The sequence below is a fragment of the Mastomys coucha genome, unplaced genomic scaffold (assembly GCF_008632895.1).
Source record: "Mastomys coucha isolate ucsf_1 unplaced genomic scaffold, UCSF_Mcou_1 pScaffold12, whole genome shotgun sequence".
Classification (NCBI taxonomy): Eukaryota; Metazoa; Chordata; class Mammalia; order Rodentia; family Muridae; genus Mastomys; species Mastomys coucha.
In genome coordinates, this window is record NW_022196894.1 from 89,988,672 (window position 1) to 90,000,297 (window position 11,626).

Consider the following 11,626-nt stretch of genomic DNA (forward strand, 5'->3'; position numbering starts at 1 on the left):
AATCAATTAGGATTATTGAAACACTGTGAAGGCCAGGAAATAATGTTCAATCTCAGTTTAGCTAATAATGAAATATTTCTTAGGGCACCTTTATGCCTGTGTAAAGAAAGCACGCAGATCTCTCCACAGACTTTAGCAGAGACCAATCTGGAACACATCTGAGCTAGGAGATGTCAGCGACTGACTACCTCAGGAGATTTAGCGCTGGCTTGATGGAAGCTAATAGTCTGCTCATGTGTTCCCATAGATTTTCCCAATAGTCACAAGATGCTAGATCATAGAAATAGACATGGCTTTGAGAGGCTACATAGCCCAAGATAGTTTATTTACAGGCCTGCCATATCCCAACCTCTCTAGGAGCACTGGAGTTCTAGTTGGGAGGTCAACCTCTATAAAGGTCTAATGCCCACTCTACTTCTGAGAACTTGCTTACACCTTGGGACAGCAGACTCTTTCTGCCCATTTTCAGAGAGAGAGAAAGGAAGAGAGAGAGAGAGAGACAGAGAGAGAGAGAGAGAGAGAGAGAGAGAGAGGCAGACAGAGAGACAGACAGAGAGAGAGAGACAGAGAGAGAGAGAGAGAGAGAGAGAGAGAGAGAGAGAGAGAGAGAGAGAGAGAGAGAGAGAGAGAGAGAGAGAGAGAGAGAGAGAGGTAGAGCTCCTTCCCTCTTTCCAAGGATTTCAAATCTTGTACATGAAGAACTGAGGGGAGCCAGGAGCTCAGTGTGTGTAATAACACATTGCTGTACTGGCTTGCTGGGAATGCCTTGAGCAAGCACAGCAGCCTGGGCAGCTATGGCTATGGTAAGAGATGCTACGTGTTGGGAATTCCAGCTCATGGCACTATCAGAGCTGGATCCTACTGAGGGCTCCAAGGACCAGTCTGTTCCAGGCCTCTTAGTTTCTGCAGGTTGCAAAGATCTTTAGCCTTTCTTAGATATGCTCGGAGATAGAAGCCCAGGTCTCTGGAAGAACAGCCAGTGCTATGACTCCCTGAGTCCGCTCTTCAGCCTTCTCTTCTGTATTTATGTGTAATTCCAACACCTACACTAAAGACACCAGTCACACTGGTTATCATCTCAAATTAATGGTCTGGCTTTTGACCTGATTATATCTGTAAATACCCTTCCTCAAATGAACCCCACTGTGAAGTCCTTGCACCGTGGCTCCCGTCCTTCCGAATGCCGCTACCCTTTAAAACAGTCCTCATATTGTAGTGACTCCTAATCATAAAATTATTTTGTAGCTACTTCATAACTAATTTTGCTAATGTTGTGAATAGTAATATAAGTATCTGATATGTAGGATAGCTGAGATGTAACCCCCAAAGGGGTTACGATTCACAGGTTAAGAAATGCTGTTCTAGACATTAAAGTTTGAGTGTCTTTTCTTTTTAGAGGAATCCAACCCAAGTAGCAATAATCATTGAATCTCACAAAAATAATTAAACTAGAAATTCCAGCTGGTTCTCCAGCATCTGTTCTGAGAATCTACACCTGAGGCAGGTACTCTTTGGGGAGCCATTAGGCAATGGTACTTTTGATAATTTTTTTAAAGACTTATTTTATTTACCATATGTAAATACACTGTAGCTGTCTTCAGGCACACCAGAAGAGGGCATCAGATCTCATTACAGATGGTTGTGAGCCACCATGTGGTTGCTGGGATTTGAACTCGGGACCTTCAGAAGAGCAGTCAGTGTTCTTAACCACTGAGCCATCTCTCCAGCCCTCTTTTTGATAATTTATCTCGTAGGGAAGAGCTTGAGTGGAGACTGGGCTTTAGTTTTACCAGTGATGAGTGATTTCTTTGTGTTGGAAAGAATTCACTCCAAAGTAGCAAGAAAGCATTTACTTAGCTTGCTACAGAGAACAAAGGATGAGATGACGGCCGAGGGGGTGTCCTTATTTGGATAGGGTGAGCCATTTTGTGCAGTTTCCTTGCGCGTAATTTCTCTATGTAAATAAGGGCAGTCCTGATTGGTCGGTGTTCAGTCCTGAGTGGTTAGAGTGAGTCATTATGCATGCAATTTCCCATAATGCCGTTGAACCATGTAAATGAGGATATCTCTGAGGTAACGGGGTTGGCCATCCAGGTCTGTTCTGCTGTGGCACGGTTTGCAATCTTGGGTAGAAAGGAAACGCAGTGTTTCTGTTTGGGGGAAACTTTCCAGATCACACTTCAATTAGAGAATGTTTCCGGTCTGTTAGTGGCCCGCTTCCATCCATATACTTACATTCTGCGTATTAGTTTAAAGGTAGAGTTTTGGTCCAAAGACGGTCTGGTGAGCTGTGGCCAGCAAAGACAGTCTGGTGAGCTGTGGCCAGCATGCTTTTCGTTGTTGCTGTTCTAAACCTGAGAAATAATAGTAAAGACATGATCTTAAGTGAAGATACAACTATACTCAAAAGGGAGGAAAAAAACCTTGGTGGTCCTTTAAAAGTTAAACACAAACTTACTCTTTGACTCGCCAGAGTAATTGCTGGATATATAGCCAAAATAATTAAGAATGTATTTAAATAAAAGCTTTTATATACCTGTTCATAATAGCACTATACACAAAAGCCACAAAGACACAGGTAAAACAATCCAAATGTCTGTTAAGAGATAGATCAGCAAACAGTACACCCATACAGTGGTATGGTATTGACATGACTGAGTTTTAAAACAGTTTTTCAAAGTAAAAGGAGCCGTGTGTAACAGATCATATACTGTAAGATTTAAATGACTTCATCATTTAAATATCCAGAATGAGTCACTCCAGAGGCAGACAGAAAGCCGATTGGAGGTTACTAAGAGGGAGGTTACTAAGGGGGCGGGACAAATGGAGGCAGACAGCCGATTGGTGGTTACTAAGAGGGAGGAACAAATGGGGATTTGCCTGTTTAAAGGGGCAGAGCTCTCTTTCGGTGGTGATAATATTTTGGATCTAGATAGAGGTCATTGTACAAAGGCACCAAACTGGGCATTTTAAAACTTATTTCCTATTACATGAATTTTTACTCTGATTAACGAGATAAAGACAGGCTAAGGTGTGGTTCAACTGGTAAAGATGTTTACTACACAGGCATGGTGACGACCTGAGTTTGATCCCCGGGACTCATGCGGACAAGGAAAGAGCCAGTCAACTTCACACAGTTGTCCTCTGACCTCCGCACATGTGCCATGGCTCAGGCATATGTGTGTGCACACACACACACATACACTGTGTACACACTCACTCAGACTCACAATCACACACACAATAATAGATTTTAAAAAATAAGAAATTTTGAAGACATACTTTTAAAAAATAAAGAAGGGGGAATCCGCAGGATCAGAAAAAGATGGCTCTTCAGAACACGGTGGCCTCTGCCATGTGGGAGTTTAACTTGGAGTCCATGCCATCCACAGAAGCCTGTGTCCAATCCACTCAGCCTGGACAGCATCTACCAAGCTGGCCATGCGTAAACCTTGGCAACAACATGGAACTTTAAAAAAAAAATCACATGGTTTGGTATTGTCTGCTGTCTGGAGCTCAAGGGCAATGCCAAAGTGCTAGAAACCACAATTTACAAGATCCCCTTCTGCCTTCTCTCTCTCACCCCCAAACCTTCTTCTTTAAGCTCCCCCCTGTTTTCTTTGGAATGTAGTTAGTTGACTTGGAAGGACCTGTCATCTCAGGTGAAGAATAACATGGTTACAGAGTAAATAGCTTTCTGAAAAGAGCTGCAAAGGCAGATTATGTGCAAATTCGGAGAATGCTGCTCTGTGCCAAGGTCTGTTGGATCTGAAAGGTCCTGTCAAGTTTTGGGCTCACAGTTCAACATTTATATGGTAATTTATGTCACTTATTAACTGTGGTGTGTTTGTGGCAATCTAATTATGGATACCCTCCTGGCTTATTTTGGGAACAGTGAGCAGAGATTGTTTTGTGACAAGACCTTCTTCTATTGCATATCTGAGGAGGGTTGGAGACCCCTGGGCAGATCCAAGGTTCTTGCCCGGAGTTGTTAAGGCACAGACAGACCTCTTCTGTCAGTGGTCTGGGGAACTGGCCTGAGCAGGACACCATGAAAAACCAGCATCCTGCTTTGTGAGAAGTTTGCTTAGTGTTTGATGTCTGACATTAGACAAAGATACTGAGCTGGGATCCTGAGCTTTGCCCCTTCTGTCCTATGGGGATGTTCTGTTCCCGGGAAGCTGTCCTTCCCCACACAGGCCCACCTTCCAGGTCTTCTCCTCAGGGCATTAGGATGCAATGGGCCGTGGGTGGATGTGTTCAGTAGAAAGAAGGAAGAAGCTGTAGAAACCATACAAGGGTAGCAAAGGACTTGAGGTTCCGGCTCTGAGTCAAGTCAACCTGACACCTTGGCTCTAGGTCAGATCTTAAAAGAAGACTGGACATTTGCATCCCTTGGGAGAACCAAAGAGAATATCAGACAAATATTCAAGCAAGGTAAACGCCTTATTGAATCCCTTAAAAGCTGTATGATAATCCTTACTGGCCACTGGAAAGGGGTACTTTTACACAGTGTGGTTGCTACATGATAGGGTTCTGAGGGTTAGGATAGCTCAGGGGCTCAGGGGGGTGGGATTACCTCATACCATGACATTTCCTCTCCTCTTTTACCCTGATGGAAAATGGTCTGTCTGTCTTGGACTTTTATAAACTAACTATGAGACTCCATAACTACCTGGAGCCCCTGGGACTTAGTTGGTATCCCAGCCATTGGTACCAGGGATGCAGAGAGGAGTCTCTAAGAAGACACAAGGTGACATGAAAATCATATAGATTTTATTGATTTGTTTTCTTAATAAAGGATTTTGGAAGTGAGGGAGTGATGTAATTATATTTTGATTTACAAAGATCTATTTTTTTAAATTATTTGTATTAAGTATATGTTGGAGGAGACATACTGAGAACACAGGAAAAGAGAGTTGGAAAGAGAGTTGTCTTAGAGAGTTGTCTTAGAGTTTCTACTTCCATGATAGAACACCATGACCATAAACTATGTTCAGAGAAAGGGGTTTATTTCATATTACACTTCCATATCCCAGTCCATGATCAAAGGACTCATGCAGGCACTCAGAACAGGAGCCTGGGGGCTGGAGCTGATACAGAGGCCATGGAGGGGTACTTCTTATTGGCTTGCTCCTCATGGGTTGCTCATATAGCCCAGGACCTACAGCCCAGGCATGGCCCAACTCAAAATGGCTAGTCCCTCCCCCATCAATCACTAATCAAGAAAATACCCTACAGGCTTGCCTACAGCTTTATCTTATGGAGGCTTTTCTTAATTGAGTTTCCTTCCTCTCAGATGACTTTTTTTTTTTTTTAATGTAAAGTTGTCATAAAAACTATCACAGATCCCTGGAGCTAGCATCACAGGTGTTTGTGAGTCATCTGATGTGGGTCCTGGGGATGAAACTGGGATCCTCTGCAAGAGCAGAGTCAGTGGGGGCGGGAAGACAGCCCTTCCCATAGCTTCCAAGAGTGAGCCCCAAATCTCAGCTTAAGCACCACAGTGTAGAAGGTCCAGCTGGAAATGGATGACACACTTAGATTTAGAATACAAAGCTTTTGGGAAAATAAGATAAAGTCCTGGGGACCTAGGACATGATAACGAGTCCCCAGACTCAGTACCAAAATCGTATTCCACAAAAGAGAAATTTAGTGAATTTTACACTATTAAAAAGAAAGAATATTTGTTCTAAGAAATTGTAGTGGCTTGGTCTGGAGCTGCTATATATTCAAATGCTAAATTCTGTGCTCCAAGATGAGATCACCAGATTTTGCTGTGCAAACCTTGCCCCCCAAGTTATCCCTGATTGGTTAATAAAAATGCCTACAGCCTGGGGTGGGCAGAAGAGAGTGGGCGGAGCAATATTCCTGGGCTTGGAGTCTCAGGCAAGGACTGTGAGGAGAGAAGAGAAGACACAAAGGAAGAACTCCCTGTGGGGTAGCAAGGATGTGAGCACATGGCCCTGAGGGCCAGCCTGTTGGAGTAGGAGATGCCCAGCCAGAACATGGCAAGTGATATCTCAGGATTTTGACAGGGAAGTAGACAAAATAGCTTAGAGGGTTGATGTCTGCCCAGATCTAGTGCTTTAGGGATTATTATAAGTATAAAGGTTTTGTGTTTTTTATTTGGGAACTGAATGATCTAAGGTGGCCTAGAAGCTCCCAGATAATATTTACCACAGCAAGAAACATCCTACAAAAAAAGGATGAAAGACAAAGTATATCAGGAGAGAAAATTATCTCTGAGCCCCTTATGGGCAGCATCATTCCCTATGCAGGGGTTCTGACTAGAGGAGAAGAAAGCTAGCTGAGAGAGAGAAAGAGAGAGACAGAGACAGACAGAGAGACAGAGACAGAAAGACAGAGAGAGATCAAGTTAGCAAGGATGCATTTATTCTTTCTTGACTGTGGATGCAATGTGGCTAGCTAGCTGTTTGAGTTCCTGCCTTGAATCCCCCCAAATGATGGACTGTAGTGTGAAACTGTAAGCCAAATAAACCCTTTCCCTACCGCCATGTTGCCTTTTGTTTGAGTATTGATCACAGCAACAGAAATGACTTCACTACACTCAGAGCCCATATGTGGGACAAGGCTCAAGCGGCCATTGTTTCAATGTCTAGCTGTCCTGCTGATGGTCAAGTCCAGGCATCCAGAAACACAAGGGCAGGGGGGGAAGGGAGCATGAGATGCTTCACAAAAGACAAGAGAAGTGGGAAAGCTTTGTGCTGAGGCACTGTGACATGGAGCATCTGAGAGCCCAACATCACAGGCCACCTGGGATGACAGGAAGCTGCCAGGGGTTGCTCTCCAGCTCACAATGCTCTCAGAGGGGACCAAGACAGGAAGAGAGCCAGGAGGCCTGAGCCAGGAGGCCCGAGCCAGGAGGCCCGAGCTCATCGAAGCTTGTATTTGGATGTTCTGCCTTGCTTGGCTTTCTGGGACTGGAGACTACAAGGAGGAATCTACCACTCTTTTCTGTTCTTGCCTTCAGACTCCCTACAGGACACAGACAGGGAGACATGCCCAGCACGGTTAAGAAATCACATTCAGAACCATCTTTTTATTAGAGCCCATTTTACTTCATACCATGTGGATTTTCTGGGATTCAATGATTAGACAAAAAGTCATAAGCAAACAACATTGGCTCTTTCTGCCAGAACCTCTTTGCCACACATTTTTGAGTTGGAATCTGTTGCCTGATTTATGGGGATACTGGCCACTGGGAATGCAGATCCGCGCACGCCAGCGTAGTGGGCCTTGTGTGTCCTGAGGATGGCCTGATGGGGACTGCCCAAACTACATCTGTTTTGCAGATGAGAGACACACAAAGGAAGCTATTGTATCCTGAGGCTCCCAACTCTGCCAGGCAGTGGCTGGGGTGTCTGAGCATTAACATGCAGTGGATGAAACTGCTCTTCTCTGGAGAAGTCTTTGTCTTGAAAAAGACTTGAATTGAGTTCAGAAGCCCATGATTACTAAGAGGGAAGTGAAGGTGATTGACTCTCTCATGTGCTTTGAAGTTATGTGTGTACTCGCTGGTGTGCTCAACTGCAAGTGCATGTGTGCACAGAGGTAGACTTTGGAATGCCTTTCTTCAGTTGTTCCTCTCTTTAGGGTCTCTCACTGGACCTGAAGCTAGCTGGTTTTATCAGACTGACTGGCAGTGATTGACCACTACACAGCAGGGCAGGACTCAGGCCACCTTCCCACTCCCCACGGCAGGAAGCAAACAGTGGAAACACCGAGACAACTGGCTTTGTTGAGTCAGGGTTCTAAGAAACACCCTTTCTATTTAGCACAGTTTGAGATTTGTGAGCTGTGAGCCTGGCGTGGAGTACCTGTTTTAGTCAGCTGCTGGCTTGACACAGCTTGGCATTATCTAAGAAGAAAACCTTAATGGAGGAGTTGTCTAGATCAGGTTGGACATGCTGTGGGCATGTCTGTGGGGGGTCGTCTTGATTATTAATTGATTTAGGAGGGCCCTGCCCACTGTGGGCAGTTACCAACCCTATGAAGGGGTGTACTTTATAGAAGAAAGCTATCTCAGCATAAGCCTGTGTGTTGACCAGAAAGCAGCATCTCCCATGGTTCCTGCTGCACTTCCTTTCTTATTAAGTGAGTTCCTTGGCTGTAGGTGATGCTGTGTAGATAACAGCTAGGCTTGCCTTCAAGTCCCTGCCTGCATTCCTGCCTTGACTTTCCTTGATGGTGGATGGTGACCTGGAAGTGTAAGCTGAATAAATCCTTTCCTCCTCTAAGTTACCTTTGGCTGGCATTTGATCAGAGCAGAAGAGAAGAAGCCAGCACATCCTGCACATAACACACATACATGCACACACACACATACATACACAGATGAACACACACACACATATACACATACATACATACATACATATAGAAAAAAGGAAGCCAGCACATCCTGCACATACACACATACATGTATACATACACATATACACACACAGATGAACACACACATACACACATACACACATGCACAAGAAAGGAAGCCAGCACATCCTACACATACATACACACATGCACACACACACAGAGAGATGCACACACACACACATACATACACACACATACATACACATACATACACACATACACACACATACACACACATACATACAGAAGAGAGGAAGCCAGCACATCCTGCACACACATACATACATGCACACATGTACACACAGATGCGCACACACACATACATACACAGACGCATGCACACATATACATACACAGAGACGTACACACATATAGACACACACAGAATGACACATACACACATACACACACATACACACATACACACACATACACACAGATATACACACACATATATACATAAACACACACAGACACACACATAGACACAGATACATACACACATGCACACACACACACACACACACACAAACACCCCTTTCCCCTCTTACTGCCATCTACAGTGATAGCATATTTGACACAGCAGGCAGGCACACACTGTTGTGTAATGTTGAATTGAAGCCATGCTTCATGCAGATAGCTTCAGATTTATCCTAACACTCACTTCCATCCCGGGATCCTGCTCATGACACCACATCATGTTTAATTCACATGCTTGGTAGGTCAGTTTCCTGCATTTTTAGGCCTGTAGGGCTTGGGAGAGAGTGGAAGAGCATAGAGTCATCACCCATCCTCCTTAAGGGCTGGGGAGGCACTCAGTTGGTAGAGTCCTTGTCTTGCAAGCATGAGGACACACATTTCATCGCCTAAACCTAGGTCCTATAATACCAGGTATGTTGGTATGCACATGCAGCCCCAGCACCAGGGGATGAGATAGGCTGGCACCTGGGACGCACAGGCGAGCTGCCCTAGCCAAATCCCAAAGTTCCATGTTGGCGAAAGACCCTGTTAAAAATATATATGGAAGAATAAGCATGTTATAGCTGAATGAGGGTGTTGCGAATCGCTTCAGTGACCTGAGCAAGTTAGCCAGGAAGAAAGTGTTCTCTTGTGAAATTTACTGAAAGTCAAACTTATTTTCAATTCCACTTTCCCTGGTTAGGAAGGCTGCCATGCTCTTTTGTCTCTGTATTTTTTTTTTATTTTTAAAATTGGAATTGTTAGTAGATGTCATAAGTCTCCATGAACCATTACAACTCAATGAAATGATAGTTATGAAAATGATATTCAAAGTTCATATATCCATATCATTATTGTCATCTCAGTACTGTTGTTACTAAGCAGTTTGACGAGACTGCTGCTCTGGGCCTTCCTCTGGTGGGTCTCTTCTCCACGGCTGTCCTCTTAACTGTCTAATATTTAGGACATGCTGTTTTCAAGGAATGCCAGATACATTAGATTTTTGCTTTGAGAAGGCTTATTTGTATAATTTTAATAAATGTTTTTGACACTCTTAAAAATGTGGATGCTAAGGAGATACATAGACCAACAGAAACTGAAGGAAAAGCCATCCAGAGACTGTCCCACCAGGGGATCCATCCCATACACAGTTACCAAACCCAGACACTATTGTGGATGCCAGCAAGTGCTTGCTGACAGGAGCCTGATATAGCTGTCTCCTGAGAGGCTCTGCCAGTGACTGATAAATACAAAAGTGGAGGCTCACAGCCATCCATTGAACTGAGCACAGGGTCCCCAGTGGAAGAGCTAGAGAAAGGACCAAAGGAGCTGAAGGGGTTTGTAGCCCCATAGGAGGAACAACAATATGAACCAACCAGAACCCCCAGAGCTCCCAGGGACTAAACCACCGACCGAAGAGTATACATGGTGGGACTAATGGCTCCAGTCACATATGTAGCAGAGGATAGCCTTATGGGACATCAGTGAAAGAAGAGGCCCTGGTCTTGAGAAGGCTCTATGTCCCAGTGTAGGGGAATGCCAGGGCCAGGAAGCAGGAGAGGGTAGGTTAGTGAGTAGGGGGGTGGGAGATATGGGATAGGGAGGTTTTAGGGGGGGACCAGGAAAGGGGATAAAATTTGAAATGTAAACAAGGAAAATACCTAATTAAAAATAGGTATTAAAAATAGAAGCCTCTGCTGCAGATCAGATCCCTTCCAGGAGTGCTCTGGAACACACTGATTTAAATATAACTCTGCTACCCAAAGAGGGGGACCTCAGCCATGTCTGTTCTCTACTTGCATGTGCAATATCAGTGCACATCTGTGTACATGTATGAACACAAGTGCACACACACATCATACACACACACCAAACACACACATCACATGCATATCTTTCTCTCTCACACACACACACCACATACCACATAGACACACCAGACATACACCACATGCACACCCTAACATACACATTATGCACATACACAACACACATCACACACACATATACCACACACCTTACACTCTCACACCGCACACATACATCATATACACACACATCACATACCACACACTTTACACACACTCTCACACTGCACACACATACCATACACACTCTTACACCACATATCACACACAATACACCATATCACATACTACATACCGTATACATATACACAACATGCACACACTGACATACACATATACCACATAGCATACATCACACACATAACACACACACCACACATACATATCATACATCACACACAATGCACACACACTTGCTACACATATACACACACACACACATACACACCATATACATGCCACACATACAAAGACAAGAGAAGTTAGTGTCAGGGAGAGCCTCACAGGTGATGTAGCCCCTCATGTTTCCAATCATTAGACCCTTTGATCATGAGAGACTACACTGACTACACAGTTTTGTGCTCAAGATGCCATTGGGTTGCTGGAATTTTCTTTCTCTCCATAATCTCATGATTAGAAGAAAAGCCCCTAAGGGGAATTAGGTTGTTGGATAGAAAAATAAAGCAGTGGATCCTGACAGCACCCCAGGCCAGTCTCTCGCCACACACACACTCATCCTGCCCACACTCAGCTGGACAAACCCTACCCTCTCCTGTCCAAAGAGAGCCCAGAGAAAAGCCACACAGTTACCATATGCAGATGCCAGCCCAAGACATCTGAAAGACATCTGTCTTTCAGATGTGAATATGGCTCTTCAGGAGCTCACTCAAGTGTTTACC

General features: G+C 44.3%; 1 long non-coding RNA gene across 1 annotated transcript in view; it reads right to left on the minus strand.

Annotated features, from left to right (window-relative positions):
* The window catches only part of LOC116086611, a 3,325-nt gene extending 721 nt beyond the window's left edge, over positions 1-2,604 (minus strand). Inside the window, exons 1-2 of the long non-coding RNA XR_004117000.1 lie at positions 2,459-2,604; positions 2,236-2,354 (exon numbers count right to left, since the gene is read on the minus strand). This is a non-coding gene — a long non-coding RNA (uncharacterized LOC116086611). The remainder of the gene's footprint in view (positions 1-2,235; positions 2,355-2,458) is intronic.
* Positions 2,605-11,626: the final 9,022 nt, after the last annotated feature.